We start from the raw sequence: 15,023 nt of genomic DNA, 5'->3' as shown, positions 1-15,023 counted from the left end.
ATTTCCCGTTTAATCCCTGCATTGCAATTCACCGGTGCTCGTTACTCGTTACTCGTTCTGTTTACGCGATAGGCGATAATAATTAAAAAAATGCAGGCGCGGACCGCAAAAATGCAAAAAAGGGGTGCAACACGAGGACTTCCCAGGAGGTCACCCATCCAAATACTGCTCTCGCCCAAGCACGTTTAACTTCGGAGTTCTGATGGGATCCGGTGCATTAGTGCTGGTATGATCGCACCCGTCACACCTTGCACGATCATCGTATATATCTGCTGCCTTGCAACTCATTCAACCAAAATAAAAAATATCTTTAAAAGTACGTTTTGGTCCCTGAACTTTTTCATATTTCCCGTTTAGTCCCTGCATTGCAATTCACCGGTGCTCGTTACTCGTTCTGTTTACGCGATAGGCGATAATAATTAAAAAAATGCAGGCGCGGACCGCAAAAATGCAAAAAAGGGGTGCAACACGAGGACTTCCCAGGAGGTCACCCATCCTAGTACTGCTCTCGCCCTAGCACGTTTAACTTCGGAGTTCTGATGGGATCCGGTGCATTAGTGCTGGTATGATCGCACCCGTCACACCTTGCACGATCATCGTATATATCTGCTGCCTTGCAACTCATTCAACCAAAATAAAAAATATCTTTAAAAGTACGTTTTGGTCCCTGAACTTTTTCATATTTCCCGTTTAGTCCCTGCATTGCAATTCACCGGTGCTCGTTACTCGTTCTGTTTACGCGATAGGCGATAATAATTAAAAAAATGCAGGCGCGGACCGCAAAAATGCAAAAAAGGGGTGCAACACGAGGACTTCCCAGGAGGTCACCCATCCTAGTACTGCTCTCGCCCAAGCACGTTTAACTTCGGAGTTCTGATGGGATCCGGTGCATTAGTGCTGGTATGATCGCACCCGTCACACCTTGCACGATCATCGTATATATCTGCTGCCTTGCAACTCATTCAACCAAAATAAAAACTATCTTTAAAAGTACGTTTTGGTCCCTGAACTTTTTCATATTTCCCGTTTAGTCCCTGCATTGCAATTCACCGGTGCTCGTTACTCGTTACTCGTTCTGTTTACGCGATAGGCGATAATAATTAATAAAATGCAGGCGCGGACCGCAAAAATGCAAAAAAGGGGTGCAACACGAGGACTTCCCAGGAGGTCACCCATCCTAGTACTGCTCTCGCCCAAGCACGTTTATCTTCGGAGTTCTGATGGGATCCGGTGCATTAGTGCTGGTATGATCGCACCCGTCACACCTTGCACGATCATCGTATATATCTGCTGCCTTGCAACTCATTCAACCAAAATAAAAAATATCTTTAAAAGTACGTTTTGGTCCCTGAACTTTTTCATATTTCCCGTTTAGTCCCTGCATTGCAATTCACCGGTGCTCGTTACTCGTTACTCGTTCTGTTTACGCGATAGGCGATAATAATTAAAAAAATGCAGGCGCGGACCGCAAAAATGCAAAAAAGGGGTGCAACACGAGGACTTCCCAGGAGGTCACCCATCCTAGTACTGCTCTCGCCCAAGCACGTTTGACTTCGGAGTTCTGATGGGATCCGGTGCATTAGTGCTGGTATGATCGCACCCGTCACACCTTGCACGATCATCGTATATATCTGCTGCCTTGCAACTCATTCAACCAAAATAAAAACTATCTTTAAAAGTACGTTTTGGTCCCTGAACTTTTTCATATTTCCCGTTTAGTCCCTGCATTGCAATTCACCGGTGCTCGTTACTCGTTACTCGTTCTGTTTACGCGATAGGCGATAATAATTAATAAAATGCAGGCGCGGACCGCAAAAATGCAAAAAAGGGGTGCAACACGAGGACTTCCCAGGAGGTCACCCATCCTAGTACTGCTCTCGCCCAAGCACGTTTAACTTCGGAGTTCTGATGGGATCCGGTGCATTAGTGCTGGTATGATCGCACCCGTCACACCTTGCACGATCATCGTATATATCTGCTGCCTTGCAACTCATTCAACCAAAATAAAAAATATCTTTAAAAGTACGTTTTGGTCCCTGAACTTTTTCATATTTCCCGTTTAGTCCCTGCATTGCAATTCACCGGTGCTCGTTACTCGTTCTGTTTACGCGATAGGCGATAATAATTAAAAAAATGCAGGCGCGGACCGCAAAAATGCAAAAAAGGGGTGCAACACGAGGACTTCCCAGGAGGTCACCCATCCTAGTACTGCTCTCGCCCAAGCACGTTTAACTTCGGAGTTCTGATGGGATCCGGTGCATTAGTGCTGGTATGATCGCACCCGTCACACCTTGCACGATCATCGTATATATCTGCTGCCTTGCAACTCATTCAACCAAAATAAAAACTATCTTTAAAAGTACGTTTTGGTCCCTGAACTTTTTCATATTTCCCGTTTAGTCCCTGCATTGCAATTCACCGGTGCTCGTTACTCGTTCTGTTTACGCGATAGGCGATAATAATTAAAAAAATGCAGGCGCGGACCGCAAAAATGCAAAAAAGGGGTGCAACACGAGGACTTCCCAGGAGGTCACCCATCCTAGTACTGCTCTCGCCCAAGCACGTTTAACTTCGGAGTTCTGATGGGATCCGGTGCATTAGTGCTGGTATGATCGCACCCGTCACACCTTGCACGATCATCGTATATATCTGCTGCCTTGCAACTCATTCAACCAAAATAAAAAATATCTTTAAAAGTACGTTTTGGTCCCTGAACTTTTTCATATTTCCCGTTTAGTCCCTGCATTGCAATTCACCGGTGCTCGTTACTCGTTCTGTTTACGCGATAGGCGATAATAATTAAAAAAATGCAGGCGCGGACCGCAAAAATGCAAAAAAAGGGTGCAACACGAGGACTTCCCAGGAGGTCACCCATCCTAGTACTGCTCTCGCCCAAGCACGTTTAACTTCGGAGTTCTGATGGGATCCGGTGCATTAGTGCTGGTATGATCGCACCCGTCACACCTTGCACGATCATCGTATATATCTGCTGCCTTGCAACTCATTCAACCAAAATAAAAAATATCTTTAAAAGTACGTTTTGGTCCCTGAACTTTTTCATATTTCCCGTTTAGTCCCTGCATTGCAATTCACCGGTGCTCGTTACTCGTTCTGTTTACGCGATAGGCGATAATAATTAAAAAAATGCAGGCGCGGACCGCAAAAATGCAAAAAAGGGGTGCAACACGAGGACTTCCCAGGAGGTCACCCATCCTAGTACTGCTCTCGCCCAAGCACGTTTAACTTCGGAGTTCTGATGGGATCCGGTGCATTAGTGCTGGTATGATCGCACCCGTCACACCTTGCACGATCATCGTATATATCTGCTGCCTTGCAACTCATTCAACCAAAATAAAAACTATCTTTAAAAGTACGTTTTGGTCCCTGAACTTTTTCATATTTCCCGTTTAGTCCCTGCATTGCAATTCACCGTTGCTCGTTACTCGTTACTCGTTCTGTTTACGCGATAGGCGATAATAATTAATAAAATGCAGGCGCGGACCGCAAAAATGCCAAAAAGGGGTGCAACACGAGGACTTCCCAGGAGGTCACCCATCCTAGTACTGCTCTCGCCCAAGCACGTTTATCTTCGGAGTTCTGATGGGATCCGGTGCATTAGTGCTGGTATGATCGCACCCGTCACACCTTGCACGATCATCGTATATATCTGCTGCCTTGCAACTCATTCAACCAAAATAAAAAATATCTTTAAAAGTACGTTTTGGTCCCTGAACTTTTTCATATTTCCCGTTTAGTCCCTGCATTGCAATTCACCGGTGCTCGTTACTCGTTACTCGTTCTGTTTACGCGATAGGCGATAATAATTAAAAAAATGCAGGCGCGGACCGCAAAAATGCAAAAAAGGGGTGCAACACGAGGACTTCCCAGGAGGTCACCCATCCTAGTACTGCTCTCGCCCAAGCACGTTTGACTTCGGAGTTCTGATGGGATCCGGTGCATTAGTGCTGGTATGATCGCACCCGTCACACCTTGCACGATCATCGTATATATCTGCTGCCTTGCAACTCATTCAACCAAAATAAAAACTATCTTTAAAAGTACGTTTTGGTCCCTGAACTTTTTCATATTTCCCGTTTAGTCCCTGCATTGCAATTCACCGGTGCTCGTTACTCGTTACTCGTTCTGTTTACGCGATAGGCGATAATAATTAAAAAAATGCAGGCGCGGACCGCAAAAATGCAAAAAAGGGGTGCAACACGAGGACTTCCCAGGAGGTCACCCATCCTAGTACTGCTCTCGCCCAAGCACGTTTAACTTCGGAGTTCTGATGGGATCCGGTGCATTAGTGCTGGTATGATCGCACCCGTCACACCTTGCACGATCATCGTATATATCTGCTGCCTTGCAACTCATTCAACCAAAATAAAAAATATCTTTAAAAGTACGTTTTGGTCCCTGAACTTTTTCATATTTCCCGTTTAGTCCCTGCATTGCAATTCACCGGTGCTCGTTACTCGTTCTGTTTACGCGATAGGCGATAATAATTAAAAAAATGCAGGCGCGGACCGCAAAAATGCAAAAAAGGGGTGCAACACGAGGACTTCCCAGGAGGTCACCCATCCTAGTACTGCTCTCGCCCAAGCACGTTTAACTTCGGAGTTCTGATGGGATCCGGTGCATTAGTGCTGGTATGATCGCACCCGTCACACCTTGCACGATCATCGTATATATCTGCTGCCTTGCAACTCATTCAACCAAAATAAAAACTATCTTTAAAAGTACGTTTTGGTCCCTGAACTTTTTCATATTTCCCGTTTAGTCCCTGCATTGCAATTCACCGGTGCTCGTTACTCGTTCTGTTTACGCGATAGGCGATAATAATTAAAAAAATGCAGGCGCGGACCGCAAAAATGCAAAAAAGGGGTGCAACACGAGGACTTCCCAGGAGGTCACCCATCCTAGTACTGCTCTCGCCCAAGCACGTTTAACTTCGGAGTTCTGATGGGATCCGGTGCATTAGTGCTGGTATGATCGCACCCGTCACACCTTGCACGATCATCGTATATATCTGCTGCCTTGCAACTCATTCAACCAAAATAAAAAATATCTTTAAAAGTACGTTTTGGTCCCTGAACTTTTTCATATTTCCCGTTTAGTCCCTGCATTGCAATTCACCGGTGCTCGTTACTCGTTCTGTTTACGCGATAGGCGATAATAATTAAAAAAATGCAGGCGCGGACCGCAAAAATGCAAAAAAGGGGTGCAACACGAGGACTTCCCAGGAGGTCACCCATCCTAGTACTGCTCTCGCCCAAGCACGTTTAACTTCGGAGTTCTGATGGGATCCGGTGCATTAGTGCTGGTATGATCGCACCCGTCACACCTTGCACGATCATCGTATATATCTGCTGCCTTGCAACTCATTCAACCAAAATAAAAACTATCTTTAAAAGTACGTTTTGGTCCCTGAACTTTTTCATATTTCCCGTTTAATCCCTGCATTGCAATTCACCGGTGCTCGTTACTCGTTACTCGTTCTGTTTACGCGATAGGCGATAATAATTAAAAAAATGCAGGCGCGGACCGCAAAAATGCAAAAAAGGGGTGCAACACGAGGACTTCCCAGGAGGTCACCCATCCAAATACTGCTCTCGCCCAAGCACGTTTAACTTCGGAGTTCTGATGGGATCCGGTGCATTAGTGCTGGTATGATCGCACCCGTCACACCTTGCACGATCATCGTATATATCTGCTGCCTTGCAACTCATTCAACCAAAATAAAAAATATCTTTAAAAGTACGTTTTGGTCCCTGAACTTTTTCATATTTCCCGTTTAGTCCCTGCATTGCAATTCACCGGTGCTCGTTACTCGTTCTGTTTACGCGAGAGGCGATAATAATTAAAAAAATGCAGGCGCGGACCGCAAAAATGCAAAAAAGGGGTGCAACACGAGGACTTCCCAGGAGGTCACCCATCCTAGTACTGCTCTCGCCCAAGCACGTTTAACTTCGGAGTTCTGATGGGATCCGGTGCATTAGTGCTGGTATGATCGCACCCGTCACACCTTGCACGATCATCGTATATATCTGCTGCCTTGCAACTCATTCAACCAAAATAAAAAATATCTTTAAAAGTACGTTTTGGTCCCTGAACTTTTTCATATTTCCCGTTTAGTCCCTGCATTGCAATTCACCGGTGCTCGTTACTCGTTCTGTTTACGCGATAGGCGATAATAATTAAAAAAATGCAGGCGCGGACCGCAAAAATGCAAAAAAGGGGTGCAACACGAGGACTTCCCAGGAGGTCACCCATCCTAGTACTGCTCTCGCCCAAGCACGTTTAACTTCGGAGTTCTGATGGGATCCGGTGCATTAGTGCTGGTATGATCGCACCCGTCACACCTTGCACGATCATCGTATATATCTGCTGCCTTGCAACTCATTCAACCCAAATAAAAACTATCTTTAAAAGTACGTTTTGGTCCCTGAACTTTTTCATATTTCCCGTTTAGTCCCTGCATTGCAATTCACCGGTGCTCGTTACTCGTTACTCGTTCTGTTTACGCGATAGGCGATAATAATTAATAAAATGCAGGCGCGGACCGCAAAAATGCCAAAAAGGGGTGCAACACGAGGACTTCCCAGGAGGTCACCCATCCTAGTACTGCTCTCGCCCAAGCACGTTTATCTTCGGAGTTCTGATGGGATCCGGTGCATTAGTGCTGGTATGATCGCACCCGTCACACCTTGCACGATCATCGTATATATCTGCTGCCTTGCAACTCATTCAACCAAAATAAAAAATATCTTTAAAAGTACGTTTTGGTCCCTGAACTTTTTCATATTTCCCGTTTAGTCCCTGCATTGCAATTCACCGGTGCTCGTTACTCGTTACTCGTTCTGTTTACGCGATAGGCGATAATAATTAAAAAAATGCAGGCGCGGACCGCAAAAATGCAAAAAAGGGGTGCAACACGAGGACTTCCCAGGAGGTCACCCATCCTAGTACTGCTCTCGCCCAAGCACGTTTGACTTCGGAGTTCTGATGGGATCCGGTGCATTAGTGCTGGTATGATCGCACCCGTCACACCTTGCACGATCATCGTATATATCTGCTGCCTTGCAACTCATTCAACCAAAATAAAAACTATCTTTAAAAGTACGTTTTGGTCCCTGAACTTTTTCATATTTCCCGTTTAGTCCCTGCATTGCAATTCACCGGTGCTCGTTACTCGTTACTCGTTCTGTTTACGCGATAGGCGATAATAATTAAAAAAATGCAGGCGCGGACCGCAAAAATGCAAAAAAGGGGTGCAACACGAGGACTTCCCAGGAGGTCACCCATCCTAGTACTGCTCTCGCCCAAGCACGTTTAACTTCGGAGTTCTGATGGGATCCGGTGCATTAGTGCTGGTATGATCGCACCCGTCACACCTTGCACGATCATCGTATATATCTGCTGCCTTGCAACTCATTCAACCAAAATAAAAAATATCTTTAAAAGTACGTTTTGGTCCCTGAACTTTTTCATATTTCCCGTTTAGTCCCTGCATTGCAATTCACCGGTGCTCGTTACTCGTTCTGTTTACGCGATAGGCGATAATAATTAAAAAAATGCAGGCGCGGACCGCAAAAATGCAAAAAAGGGGTGCAACACGAGGACTTCCCAGGAGGTCACCCATCCTAGTACTGCTCTCGCCCAAGCACGTTTAACTTCGGAGTTCTGATGGGATCCGGTGCATTAGTGCTGGTATGATCGCACCCGTCACACCTTGCACGATCATCGTATATATCTGCTGCCTTGCAACTCATTCAACCAAAATAAAAACTATCTTTAAAAGTACGTTTTGGTCCCTGAACTTTTTCATATTTCCCGTTTAGTCCCTGCATTGCAATTCACCGGTGCTCGTTACTCGTTCTGTTTACGCGATAGGCGATAATAATTAAAAAAATGCAGGCGCGGACCGCAAAAATGCAAAAAAGGGGTGCAACACGAGGACTTCCCAGGAGGTCACCCATCCTAGTACTGCTCTCGCCCAAGCACGTTTAACTTCGGAGTTCTGATGGGATCCGGTGCATTAGTGCTGGTATGATCGCACCCGTCACACCTTGCACGATCATCGTATATATCTGCTGCCTTGCAACTCATTCAACCAAAATAAAAAATATCTTTAAAAGTACGTTTTGGTCCCTGAACTTTTTCATATTTCCCGTTTAGTCCCTGCATTGCAATTCACCGGTGCTCGTTACTCGTTCTGTTTACGCGATAGGCGATAATAATTAAAAAAATGCAGGCGCGGACCGCAAAAATGCCAAAAAGGGGTGCAACACGAGGACTTCCCAGGAGGTCACCCATCCTAGTACTGCTCTCGCCCAAGCACGTTTAACTTCGGAGTTCTGATGGGATCCGGTGCATTAGTGCTGGTATGATCGCACCCGTCACACCTTGCACGATCATCGTATATATCTGCTGCCTTGCAACTCATTCAACCAAAATAAAAACTATCTTTAAAAGTACGTTTTGGTCCCTGAACTTTTTCATATTTCCCGTTTAGTCCCTGCATTGCAATTCACCGGTGCTCGTTACTCGTTCTGTTTACGCGATAGGCGATAATAATTAAAAAAATGCAGACGCGGACCGCAAAAATGCAAAAAAGGGGTGCAACACGAGGACTTCCCAGGAGGTCACCCATCCTAGTACTGCTCTCGCCCAAGCACGTTTAACTTCGGAGTTCTGATGGGATCCGGTGCATTAGTGCTGGTATGATCGCACCCGTCACACCTTGCACGATCATCGTATATATCTGCTGCCTTGCAACTCATTCAACCAAAATAAAAAATATCTTTAAAAGTACGTTTTGGTCCCTGAACTTTTTCATATTTCCCGTTTAGTCCCTGCATTGCAATTCACCGGTGCTCGTTACTCGTTCTGTTTACGCGATAGGCGATAATAATTAAAAAAATGCAGGCGCGGACCGCAAAAATGCAAAAAAGGGGTGCAACACGAGGACTTCCCAGGAGGTCACCCATCCTAGTACTGCTCTCGCCCAAGCACGTTTAACTTCGGAGTTCTGATGGGATCCGGTGCATTAGTGCTGGTATGATCGCACCCGTCACACCTTGCACGATCATCGTATATATCTGCTGCCTTGCAACTCATTCAACCAAAATAAAAAATATCTTTAAAAGTACGTTTTGGTCCCTGAACTTTTTCATATTTCCCGTTTAGTCCCTGCATTGCAATTCACCGGTGCTCGTTACTCGTTCTGTTTACGCGATAGGCGATAATAATTAAAAAAATGCAGGCGCGGACCGCAAAAATGCAAAAAAGGGGTGCAACACGAGGACTTCCCAGGAGGTCACCCATCCTAGTACTGCTCTCGCCCAAGCACGTTTAACTTCGGAGTTCTGATGGGATCCGGTGCATTAGTGCTGGTATGATCGCACCCGTCACACCTTGCACGATCATCGTATATATCTGCTGCCTTGCAACTCATTCAACCAAAATAAAAACTATCTTTAAAAGTACGTTTTGGTCCCTGAACTTTTTCATATTTCCCGTTTAGTCCCTGCATTGCAATTCACCGGTGCTCGTTACTCGTTACTCGTTCTGTTTACGCGATAGGCGATAATAATTAAAAAAATGCAGGCGCGGACCGCAAAAATGCAAAAAAGGGGTGCAACACGAGGACTTCCCAGGAGGTCACCCATCCTAGTACTGCTCTCGCCCAAGCACGTTTATCTTCGGAGTTCTGATGGGATCCGGTGCATTAGTGCTGGTATGATCGCACCCGTCACACCTTGCACGATCATCGTATATATCTGCTGCCTTGCAACTCATTCAACCAAAATAAAAAATATCTTTAAAAGTACGTTTTGGTCCCTGAACTTTTTCATATTTCCCGTTTAGTCCCTGCATTGCAATTCACCGGTGCTCGTTACTCGTTCTGTTTACGCGATAGGCGATAATAATTAAAAAAATGCAGGCGCGGACCGCAAAAATGCAAAAAAGGGGTGCAACACGAGGACTTCCCAGGAGGTCACCCATCCTAGTACTGCTCTCGCCCAAGCACGTTTAACTTCGGAGTTCTGATGGGATCCGGTGCATTAGTGCTGGTATGATCGCACCCGTCACACCTTGCACGATCATCGTATATATCTGCTGCCTTGCAACTCATTCAACCAAAATAAAAAATATCTTTAAAAGTACGTTTTGGTCCCTGAACTTTTTCATATTTCCCGTTTAGTCCCTGCATTGCAATTCACCGGTGCTCGTTACTCGTTCTGTTTACGCGATAGGCGATAATAATTAAAAAAATGCAGGCGCGGACCGCAAAAATGCAAAAAAGGGGTGCAACACGAGGACTTCCCAGGAGGTCACCCATCCTAGTACTGCTCTCGCCCAAGCACGTTTAACTTCGGAGTTCTGATGGGATCCGGTGCATTAGTGCTGGTATGATCGCACCCGTCACACCTTGCACGATCATCGTATATATCTGCTGCCTAGCAACTCATTCAACCAAAATAAAAACTATCTTTAAAAGTACGTTTTGGTCCCTGAACTTTTTCATATTTCCCGTTTAATCCCTGCATTGCAATTCACCGGTGCTCGTTACTCGTTACTCGTTCTGTTTACGCGATAGGCGATAATAATTAAAAAAATGCAGGCGCGGACCGCAAAAATGCAAAAAAGGGGTGCAACACGAGGACTTCCCAGGAGGTCACCCATCCAAATACTGCTCTCGCCCAAGCACGTTTAACTTCGGAGTTCTGATGGGATCCGATGCATTAGTGCTGGTATGATCGCACCCGTCACACCTTGCACGATCATCGTATATATCTGCTGCCTTGCAACTCATTCAACCAAAATAAAAACTATCTTTAAAAGTACGTTTTGGTCCCTGAACTTTTTCATATTTCCCGTTTAGTCCCTGCATTGCAATTCACCGGTGCTCGTTACTCGTTACTCGTTCTGTTTACGCGATAGGCGATAATAATTAAAAAAATGCAGGCGCGGACCGCAAAAATGCAAAAAAGGGGTGCAACACGAGGACTTCCCAGGAGGTCACCCATCCTAGTACTGCTCTCGCCCAAGCACGTTTAACTTCGGAGTTCTGATGGGATCCGGTGCATTAGTGCTGGTATGATCGCACCCGTCACACCTTGCACGATCATCGTATATATCTGCTGCCTTGCAACTCATTCAACCAAAATAAAAACTATCTTTAAAAGTACGTTTTGGTCCCTGAACTTTTTCATATTTCCCGTTTAGTCCCTGCATTGCAATTCACCGGTGCTCGTTACTCGTTACTCGTTCTGTTTACGCGATAGGCGATAATAATTAATAAAATGCAGGCGCGGACCGCAAAAATGCAAAAAAGGGGTGCAACACGAGGACTTCCCAGGAGGTCACCCATCCTAGTACTGCTCTCGCCCAAGCACGTTTATCTTCGGAGTTCTGATGGGATCCGGTGCATTAGTGCTGGTATGATCGCACCCGTCACACCTTGCACGATCATCGTATATATCTGCTGCCTTGCAACTCATTCAACCAAAATAAAAACTATCTTTAAAAGTACGTTTTGGTCCCTGAACTTTTTCATATTTCCCGTTTAGTCCCTGCATTGCAATTCACCGGTGCTCGTTACTCGTTCTGTTTACGCGATAGGCGATAATAATTAAAAAAATGCAGGCGCGGACCGCAAAAATGCAAAAAAGGGGTGCAACACGAGGACTTCCCAGGAGGTCACCCATCCTAGTACTGCTCTCGCCCAAGCACGTTTAACTTCGGAGTTCTGATGGGATCCGGTGCATTAGTGCTGGTATGATCGCACCCGTCACACCTTGCACGATCATCGTATATATCTGCTGCCTTGCAACTCATTCAACCAAAATAAAAAATATCTTTAAAAGTACGTTTTGGTCCCTGAACTTTTTCATATTTCCCGTTTAGTCCCTGCATTGCAATTCACCAGTGCTCGTTACTCGTTCTGTTTACGCGATAGGCGATAATAATTAAAAAAATGCAGGCGCGGACCGCAAAAATGCAAAAAAGGGGTGCAACACGAGGACTTCCCAGGAGGTCACCCATCCTAGTACTGCTCTCGCCCAAGCACGTTTATCTTCGGAGTTCTGATGGGATCCGGTGCATTAGTGCTGGTATGATCGCACCCGTCACACCTTGCACGATCATCGTATATATCTGCTGCCTTGCAACTCATTCAACCAAAATAAAAACTATCTTTAAAAGTACGTTTTGGTCCCTGAACTTTTTCATATTTCCCGTTTAGTCCCTGCATTGCAATTCACCGGTGCTCGTTACTCGTTCTGTTTACGCGATAGGCGATAATAATTAAAAAAATGCAGGCGCGGACCGCAAAAATGCAAAAAAGGGGTGCAACACGAGGACTTCCCAGGAGGTCACCCATCCTAGTACTGCTCTCGCCCAAGCACGTTTAACTTCGGAGTTCTGATGGGATCCGGTGCATTAGTGCTGGTATGATCGCACCCGTCACACCTTGCACGATCATCGTATATATCTGCTGCCTTGCAACTCATTCAACCAAAATAAAAACTATCTTTAAAAGTACGTTTTGGTCCCTGAACTTTTTCATATTTCCCGTTTAGTCCCTGCATTGCAATTCACCGGTGCTCGTTACTCGTTACTCGTTCTGTTTACGCGATAGGCGATAATAATTAAAAAAATGCAGGCGCGGACCGCAAAAATGCAAAAAAGGGGTGCAACACGAGGACTTCCCAGGAGGTCACCCATCCTAGTACTGCTCTCGCCCAAGCACGTTTAACTTCGGAGTTCTGATGGGATCCGGTGCATTAGTGCTGGTATGATCGCACCCGTCACACCTTGCACGATCATCGTATATATCTGCTGCCTTGCAACTCATTCAACCAAAATAAAAACTATCTTTAAAAGTACGTTTTGGTCCCTGAACTTTTTCATATTTCCCGTTTAGTCCCTGCATTGCAATTCACCGGTGCTCGTTACTCGTTCTGTTTACGCGATAGGCGATAATAATTAAAAAAATGCAGACGCGGACCGCAAAAATGCAAAAAAGGGGTGCAACACGAGGACTTCCCAGGAGGTCACCCATCCTAGTACTGCTCTCGCCCAAGCACGTTTAACTTCGGAGTTCTGATGGGATCCGGTGCATTAGTGCTGGTATGATCGCACCCGTCACACCTTGCACGATCATCGTATATATCTGCTGCCTTGCAACTCATTCAACCAAAATAAAAAATATCTTTAAAAGTACGTTTTGGTCCCTGAACTTTTTCATATTTCCCGTTTAGTCCCTGCATTGCAATTCACCGGTGCTCGTTACTCGTTACTCGTTCTGTTTACGCGATAGGCGATAATAATTAAAAAAATGCAGGCGCGGACCGCAAAAATGCAAAAAAGGGGTGCAACACGAGGACTTCCCAGGAGGTCACCCATCCTAGTACTGCTCTCGCCCAAGCACGTTTAACTTCGGAGTTCTGATGGGATCCGGTGCATTAGTGCTGGTATGATCGCACCCGTCACACCTTGCACGATCATCTTATATATCTGCTGCCTTGCAACTCATTCAACCAAAATAAAAAATATCTTTAAAAGTACGTTTTGGTCCCTGAACTTTTTCATATTTCCCGTTTAGTCCCTGCATTGCAATTCACCGGTGCTCGTTACTCGTTCTGTTTACGCGATAGGCGATAATAATTAAAAAAATGCAGGCGCGGACCGCAAAAATGCAAAAAAGGGGTGCAACACGAGGACTTCCCAGGAGGTCACCCATCCTAGTACTGCTCTCGCCCAAGCACGTTTAACTTCGGAGTTCTGATGGGATCCGGTGCATTAGTGCTGGTATGATCGCACCCGTCACACCTTGCACGATCATCGTATATATCTGCTGCCTTGCAACTCATTCAACCAAAATAAAAAATATCTTTAAAAGTACGTTTTGGTCCCTGAACTTTTTCATATTTCCCGTTTAGTCCCTGCATTGCAATTCACCGGTGCTCGTTACTCGTTCTGTTTACGCGATAGGCGATAATAATTAAAAAAATGCAGGCGCGGACCGCAAAAATGCAAAAAAGGGGTGCAACACGAGGACTTCCCAGGAGGTCACCCATCCTAGTACTGCTCTCGCCCAAGCACGTTTAACTTCGGAGTTCTGATGGGATCCGGTGCATTAGTGCTGGTATGATCGCACCCGTCACACCTTGCACGATCATCGTATATATCTGCTGCCTTGCAACTCATTCAACCAAAATAAAAAATATCTTTAAAAGTACGTTTTGGTCCCTGAACTTTTTCATATTTCCCGTTTAGTCCCTGTATTGCAATTCACCGGTGCTCGTTACTCGTTCTGTTTACGCGATAGGCGATAATAATTAAAAAAATGCAGGCGCGGACCGCAAAAATGCAAAAAAGGGGTGCAACACGAGGACTTCCCAGGAGGTCACCCATCCTAGTACTGCTCTCGCCCAAGCACGTTTAACTTCGGAGTTCTGATGGGATCCGGTGCATTAGTGCTGGTATGATCGCACCCGTCACACCTTTCACGATCATCGTATATATCTGCTGCCTTGCAACTCATTCAACCAAAATAAAAAATATCTTTAAAAGTACGTTTTGGTCCCTGAACTTTTTCATATTTCCCGTTTAGTCCCTGCATTGCAATTCACCGGTGCTCGTTACTCGTTCTGTTTACGCGATAGGCGATAATAATTAAAAAAATGCAGGCGCGGACCGCAAAAATGCAAAAAAGGGGTGCAACACGAGGACTTCCCAGGAGGTCACCCATCCTAGTACTGCTCTCGCCCAAGCACGTTTAACTTCGGAGTTCTGATGGGATCCGGTGCATTAGTGCTGGTATGATAGCACCCGTCACACCTTGCACGATCATCGTATATATCTGCTGCCTTGCAACTCATTCAACCAAAATAAAAACTATCTTTAAAAGTACGTTTTGGTCCCTGAACTTTTTCATATTTCCCGTTTAGTCCCTGCATTGCAATTCACCGGTGCTCGTTACTCGTTACTCGTTCTGTTTACGCGATAGGCGA

At 45.5% G+C, this 15,023-nt stretch overlaps 44 non-coding genes across 44 annotated transcripts; all 44 read right to left on the bottom strand.

Moving 5' to 3' along the window:
• Window positions 1–121: 121 nt before the first annotated feature.
• On the bottom strand, window positions 122–240 carry LOC126684828 (5S ribosomal RNA). The gene has a single exon (XR_007642996.1). It is a non-coding gene; the product is annotated as a 5S ribosomal RNA (ribosomal RNA).
• A 218-nt stretch (window positions 241–458) lies between these two features.
• On the bottom strand, window positions 459–577 carry LOC126684270 (5S ribosomal RNA). Its single transcript, XR_007642457.1, has one exon. It is a non-coding gene; the product is annotated as a 5S ribosomal RNA (ribosomal RNA).
• Window positions 578–795: 218 nt separating this feature from the next.
• LOC126685396 (5S ribosomal RNA) lies at window positions 796–914 on the bottom strand. Its single transcript, XR_007643500.1, has one exon. It is a non-coding gene; the product is annotated as a 5S ribosomal RNA (ribosomal RNA).
• Window positions 915–1,139: 225 nt separating this feature from the next.
• On the bottom strand, window positions 1,140–1,258 carry LOC126684716 (5S ribosomal RNA). Its single transcript, XR_007642888.1, has one exon. It is a non-coding gene; the product is annotated as a 5S ribosomal RNA (ribosomal RNA).
• A 225-nt stretch (window positions 1,259–1,483) lies between these two features.
• LOC126684534 (5S ribosomal RNA) lies at window positions 1,484–1,602 on the bottom strand. Its single transcript, XR_007642708.1, has one exon. It is a non-coding gene; the product is annotated as a 5S ribosomal RNA (ribosomal RNA).
• A 225-nt stretch (window positions 1,603–1,827) lies between these two features.
• On the bottom strand, window positions 1,828–1,946 carry LOC126685395 (5S ribosomal RNA). The gene has a single exon (XR_007643499.1). It is a non-coding gene; the product is annotated as a 5S ribosomal RNA (ribosomal RNA).
• Window positions 1,947–2,164: 218 nt separating this feature from the next.
• LOC126685394 (5S ribosomal RNA) lies at window positions 2,165–2,283 on the bottom strand. The gene has a single exon (XR_007643498.1). It is a non-coding gene; the product is annotated as a 5S ribosomal RNA (ribosomal RNA).
• Window positions 2,284–2,501: 218 nt separating this feature from the next.
• On the bottom strand, window positions 2,502–2,620 carry LOC126685393 (5S ribosomal RNA). The gene has a single exon (XR_007643497.1). It is a non-coding gene; the product is annotated as a 5S ribosomal RNA (ribosomal RNA).
• A 218-nt stretch (window positions 2,621–2,838) lies between these two features.
• LOC126684299 (5S ribosomal RNA) lies at window positions 2,839–2,957 on the bottom strand. Its single transcript, XR_007642484.1, has one exon. It is a non-coding gene; the product is annotated as a 5S ribosomal RNA (ribosomal RNA).
• Window positions 2,958–3,175: 218 nt separating this feature from the next.
• On the bottom strand, window positions 3,176–3,294 carry LOC126685392 (5S ribosomal RNA). Its single transcript, XR_007643496.1, has one exon. It is a non-coding gene; the product is annotated as a 5S ribosomal RNA (ribosomal RNA).
• Window positions 3,295–3,519: 225 nt separating this feature from the next.
• On the bottom strand, window positions 3,520–3,638 carry LOC126684715 (5S ribosomal RNA). The gene has a single exon (XR_007642887.1). It is a non-coding gene; the product is annotated as a 5S ribosomal RNA (ribosomal RNA).
• A 225-nt stretch (window positions 3,639–3,863) lies between these two features.
• Window positions 3,864–3,982, bottom strand: LOC126684533 (5S ribosomal RNA). The gene has a single exon (XR_007642707.1). It is a non-coding gene; the product is annotated as a 5S ribosomal RNA (ribosomal RNA).
• Window positions 3,983–4,207: 225 nt separating this feature from the next.
• Window positions 4,208–4,326, bottom strand: LOC126685391 (5S ribosomal RNA). The gene has a single exon (XR_007643495.1). It is a non-coding gene; the product is annotated as a 5S ribosomal RNA (ribosomal RNA).
• Window positions 4,327–4,544: 218 nt separating this feature from the next.
• Window positions 4,545–4,663, bottom strand: LOC126685389 (5S ribosomal RNA). The gene has a single exon (XR_007643493.1). It is a non-coding gene; the product is annotated as a 5S ribosomal RNA (ribosomal RNA).
• A 218-nt stretch (window positions 4,664–4,881) lies between these two features.
• Window positions 4,882–5,000, bottom strand: LOC126685388 (5S ribosomal RNA). The gene has a single exon (XR_007643492.1). It is a non-coding gene; the product is annotated as a 5S ribosomal RNA (ribosomal RNA).
• A 218-nt stretch (window positions 5,001–5,218) lies between these two features.
• On the bottom strand, window positions 5,219–5,337 carry LOC126685387 (5S ribosomal RNA). The gene has a single exon (XR_007643491.1). It is a non-coding gene; the product is annotated as a 5S ribosomal RNA (ribosomal RNA).
• A 225-nt stretch (window positions 5,338–5,562) lies between these two features.
• Window positions 5,563–5,681, bottom strand: LOC126684827 (5S ribosomal RNA). The gene has a single exon (XR_007642995.1). It is a non-coding gene; the product is annotated as a 5S ribosomal RNA (ribosomal RNA).
• A 218-nt stretch (window positions 5,682–5,899) lies between these two features.
• LOC126685386 (5S ribosomal RNA) lies at window positions 5,900–6,018 on the bottom strand. The gene has a single exon (XR_007643490.1). It is a non-coding gene; the product is annotated as a 5S ribosomal RNA (ribosomal RNA).
• Window positions 6,019–6,236: 218 nt separating this feature from the next.
• On the bottom strand, window positions 6,237–6,355 carry LOC126685385 (5S ribosomal RNA). Its single transcript, XR_007643489.1, has one exon. It is a non-coding gene; the product is annotated as a 5S ribosomal RNA (ribosomal RNA).
• A 225-nt stretch (window positions 6,356–6,580) lies between these two features.
• On the bottom strand, window positions 6,581–6,699 carry LOC126684714 (5S ribosomal RNA). Its single transcript, XR_007642886.1, has one exon. It is a non-coding gene; the product is annotated as a 5S ribosomal RNA (ribosomal RNA).
• Window positions 6,700–6,924: 225 nt separating this feature from the next.
• On the bottom strand, window positions 6,925–7,043 carry LOC126684532 (5S ribosomal RNA). The gene has a single exon (XR_007642706.1). It is a non-coding gene; the product is annotated as a 5S ribosomal RNA (ribosomal RNA).
• A 225-nt stretch (window positions 7,044–7,268) lies between these two features.
• On the bottom strand, window positions 7,269–7,387 carry LOC126685384 (5S ribosomal RNA). The gene has a single exon (XR_007643488.1). It is a non-coding gene; the product is annotated as a 5S ribosomal RNA (ribosomal RNA).
• Window positions 7,388–7,605: 218 nt separating this feature from the next.
• Window positions 7,606–7,724, bottom strand: LOC126685383 (5S ribosomal RNA). The gene has a single exon (XR_007643487.1). It is a non-coding gene; the product is annotated as a 5S ribosomal RNA (ribosomal RNA).
• Window positions 7,725–7,942: 218 nt separating this feature from the next.
• LOC126685382 (5S ribosomal RNA) lies at window positions 7,943–8,061 on the bottom strand. The gene has a single exon (XR_007643486.1). It is a non-coding gene; the product is annotated as a 5S ribosomal RNA (ribosomal RNA).
• A 218-nt stretch (window positions 8,062–8,279) lies between these two features.
• LOC126685380 (5S ribosomal RNA) lies at window positions 8,280–8,398 on the bottom strand. The gene has a single exon (XR_007643485.1). It is a non-coding gene; the product is annotated as a 5S ribosomal RNA (ribosomal RNA).
• A 218-nt stretch (window positions 8,399–8,616) lies between these two features.
• Window positions 8,617–8,735, bottom strand: LOC126685379 (5S ribosomal RNA). Its single transcript, XR_007643484.1, has one exon. It is a non-coding gene; the product is annotated as a 5S ribosomal RNA (ribosomal RNA).
• Window positions 8,736–8,953: 218 nt separating this feature from the next.
• On the bottom strand, window positions 8,954–9,072 carry LOC126685377 (5S ribosomal RNA). Its single transcript, XR_007643482.1, has one exon. It is a non-coding gene; the product is annotated as a 5S ribosomal RNA (ribosomal RNA).
• Window positions 9,073–9,290: 218 nt separating this feature from the next.
• LOC126685376 (5S ribosomal RNA) lies at window positions 9,291–9,409 on the bottom strand. The gene has a single exon (XR_007643481.1). It is a non-coding gene; the product is annotated as a 5S ribosomal RNA (ribosomal RNA).
• A 225-nt stretch (window positions 9,410–9,634) lies between these two features.
• LOC126684713 (5S ribosomal RNA) lies at window positions 9,635–9,753 on the bottom strand. Its single transcript, XR_007642885.1, has one exon. It is a non-coding gene; the product is annotated as a 5S ribosomal RNA (ribosomal RNA).
• A 218-nt stretch (window positions 9,754–9,971) lies between these two features.
• On the bottom strand, window positions 9,972–10,090 carry LOC126685375 (5S ribosomal RNA). Its single transcript, XR_007643480.1, has one exon. It is a non-coding gene; the product is annotated as a 5S ribosomal RNA (ribosomal RNA).
• A 218-nt stretch (window positions 10,091–10,308) lies between these two features.
• On the bottom strand, window positions 10,309–10,427 carry LOC126685374 (5S ribosomal RNA). The gene has a single exon (XR_007643479.1). It is a non-coding gene; the product is annotated as a 5S ribosomal RNA (ribosomal RNA).
• A 225-nt stretch (window positions 10,428–10,652) lies between these two features.
• On the bottom strand, window positions 10,653–10,771 carry LOC126685010 (5S ribosomal RNA). The gene has a single exon (XR_007643168.1). It is a non-coding gene; the product is annotated as a 5S ribosomal RNA (ribosomal RNA).
• Window positions 10,772–10,996: 225 nt separating this feature from the next.
• On the bottom strand, window positions 10,997–11,115 carry LOC126685373 (5S ribosomal RNA). The gene has a single exon (XR_007643478.1). It is a non-coding gene; the product is annotated as a 5S ribosomal RNA (ribosomal RNA).
• A 225-nt stretch (window positions 11,116–11,340) lies between these two features.
• On the bottom strand, window positions 11,341–11,459 carry LOC126684712 (5S ribosomal RNA). Its single transcript, XR_007642884.1, has one exon. It is a non-coding gene; the product is annotated as a 5S ribosomal RNA (ribosomal RNA).
• Window positions 11,460–11,677: 218 nt separating this feature from the next.
• On the bottom strand, window positions 11,678–11,796 carry LOC126685372 (5S ribosomal RNA). Its single transcript, XR_007643477.1, has one exon. It is a non-coding gene; the product is annotated as a 5S ribosomal RNA (ribosomal RNA).
• Window positions 11,797–12,014: 218 nt separating this feature from the next.
• LOC126684711 (5S ribosomal RNA) lies at window positions 12,015–12,133 on the bottom strand. The gene has a single exon (XR_007642883.1). It is a non-coding gene; the product is annotated as a 5S ribosomal RNA (ribosomal RNA).
• Window positions 12,134–12,351: 218 nt separating this feature from the next.
• LOC126685371 (5S ribosomal RNA) lies at window positions 12,352–12,470 on the bottom strand. The gene has a single exon (XR_007643476.1). It is a non-coding gene; the product is annotated as a 5S ribosomal RNA (ribosomal RNA).
• A 225-nt stretch (window positions 12,471–12,695) lies between these two features.
• Window positions 12,696–12,814, bottom strand: LOC126685370 (5S ribosomal RNA). Its single transcript, XR_007643475.1, has one exon. It is a non-coding gene; the product is annotated as a 5S ribosomal RNA (ribosomal RNA).
• A 218-nt stretch (window positions 12,815–13,032) lies between these two features.
• On the bottom strand, window positions 13,033–13,151 carry LOC126685369 (5S ribosomal RNA). Its single transcript, XR_007643474.1, has one exon. It is a non-coding gene; the product is annotated as a 5S ribosomal RNA (ribosomal RNA).
• A 225-nt stretch (window positions 13,152–13,376) lies between these two features.
• LOC126685368 (5S ribosomal RNA) lies at window positions 13,377–13,495 on the bottom strand. The gene has a single exon (XR_007643473.1). It is a non-coding gene; the product is annotated as a 5S ribosomal RNA (ribosomal RNA).
• A 218-nt stretch (window positions 13,496–13,713) lies between these two features.
• LOC126685366 (5S ribosomal RNA) lies at window positions 13,714–13,832 on the bottom strand. The gene has a single exon (XR_007643471.1). It is a non-coding gene; the product is annotated as a 5S ribosomal RNA (ribosomal RNA).
• A 218-nt stretch (window positions 13,833–14,050) lies between these two features.
• Window positions 14,051–14,169, bottom strand: LOC126685364 (5S ribosomal RNA). The gene has a single exon (XR_007643470.1). It is a non-coding gene; the product is annotated as a 5S ribosomal RNA (ribosomal RNA).
• Window positions 14,170–14,387: 218 nt separating this feature from the next.
• Window positions 14,388–14,506, bottom strand: LOC126685363 (5S ribosomal RNA). The gene has a single exon (XR_007643469.1). It is a non-coding gene; the product is annotated as a 5S ribosomal RNA (ribosomal RNA).
• Window positions 14,507–14,724: 218 nt separating this feature from the next.
• Window positions 14,725–14,843, bottom strand: LOC126684783 (5S ribosomal RNA). The gene has a single exon (XR_007642952.1). It is a non-coding gene; the product is annotated as a 5S ribosomal RNA (ribosomal RNA).
• Window positions 14,844–15,023: the final 180 nt, after the last annotated feature.

This window comes from Mercurialis annua, linkage group LG5 (genome assembly GCF_937616625.2).
Source record: "Mercurialis annua linkage group LG5, ddMerAnnu1.2, whole genome shotgun sequence".
NCBI lineage: Eukaryota > Viridiplantae > Streptophyta > Magnoliopsida > Malpighiales > Euphorbiaceae > Mercurialis > Mercurialis annua.
This window is presented reverse-complemented; position numbering and strand designations above follow the sequence as displayed.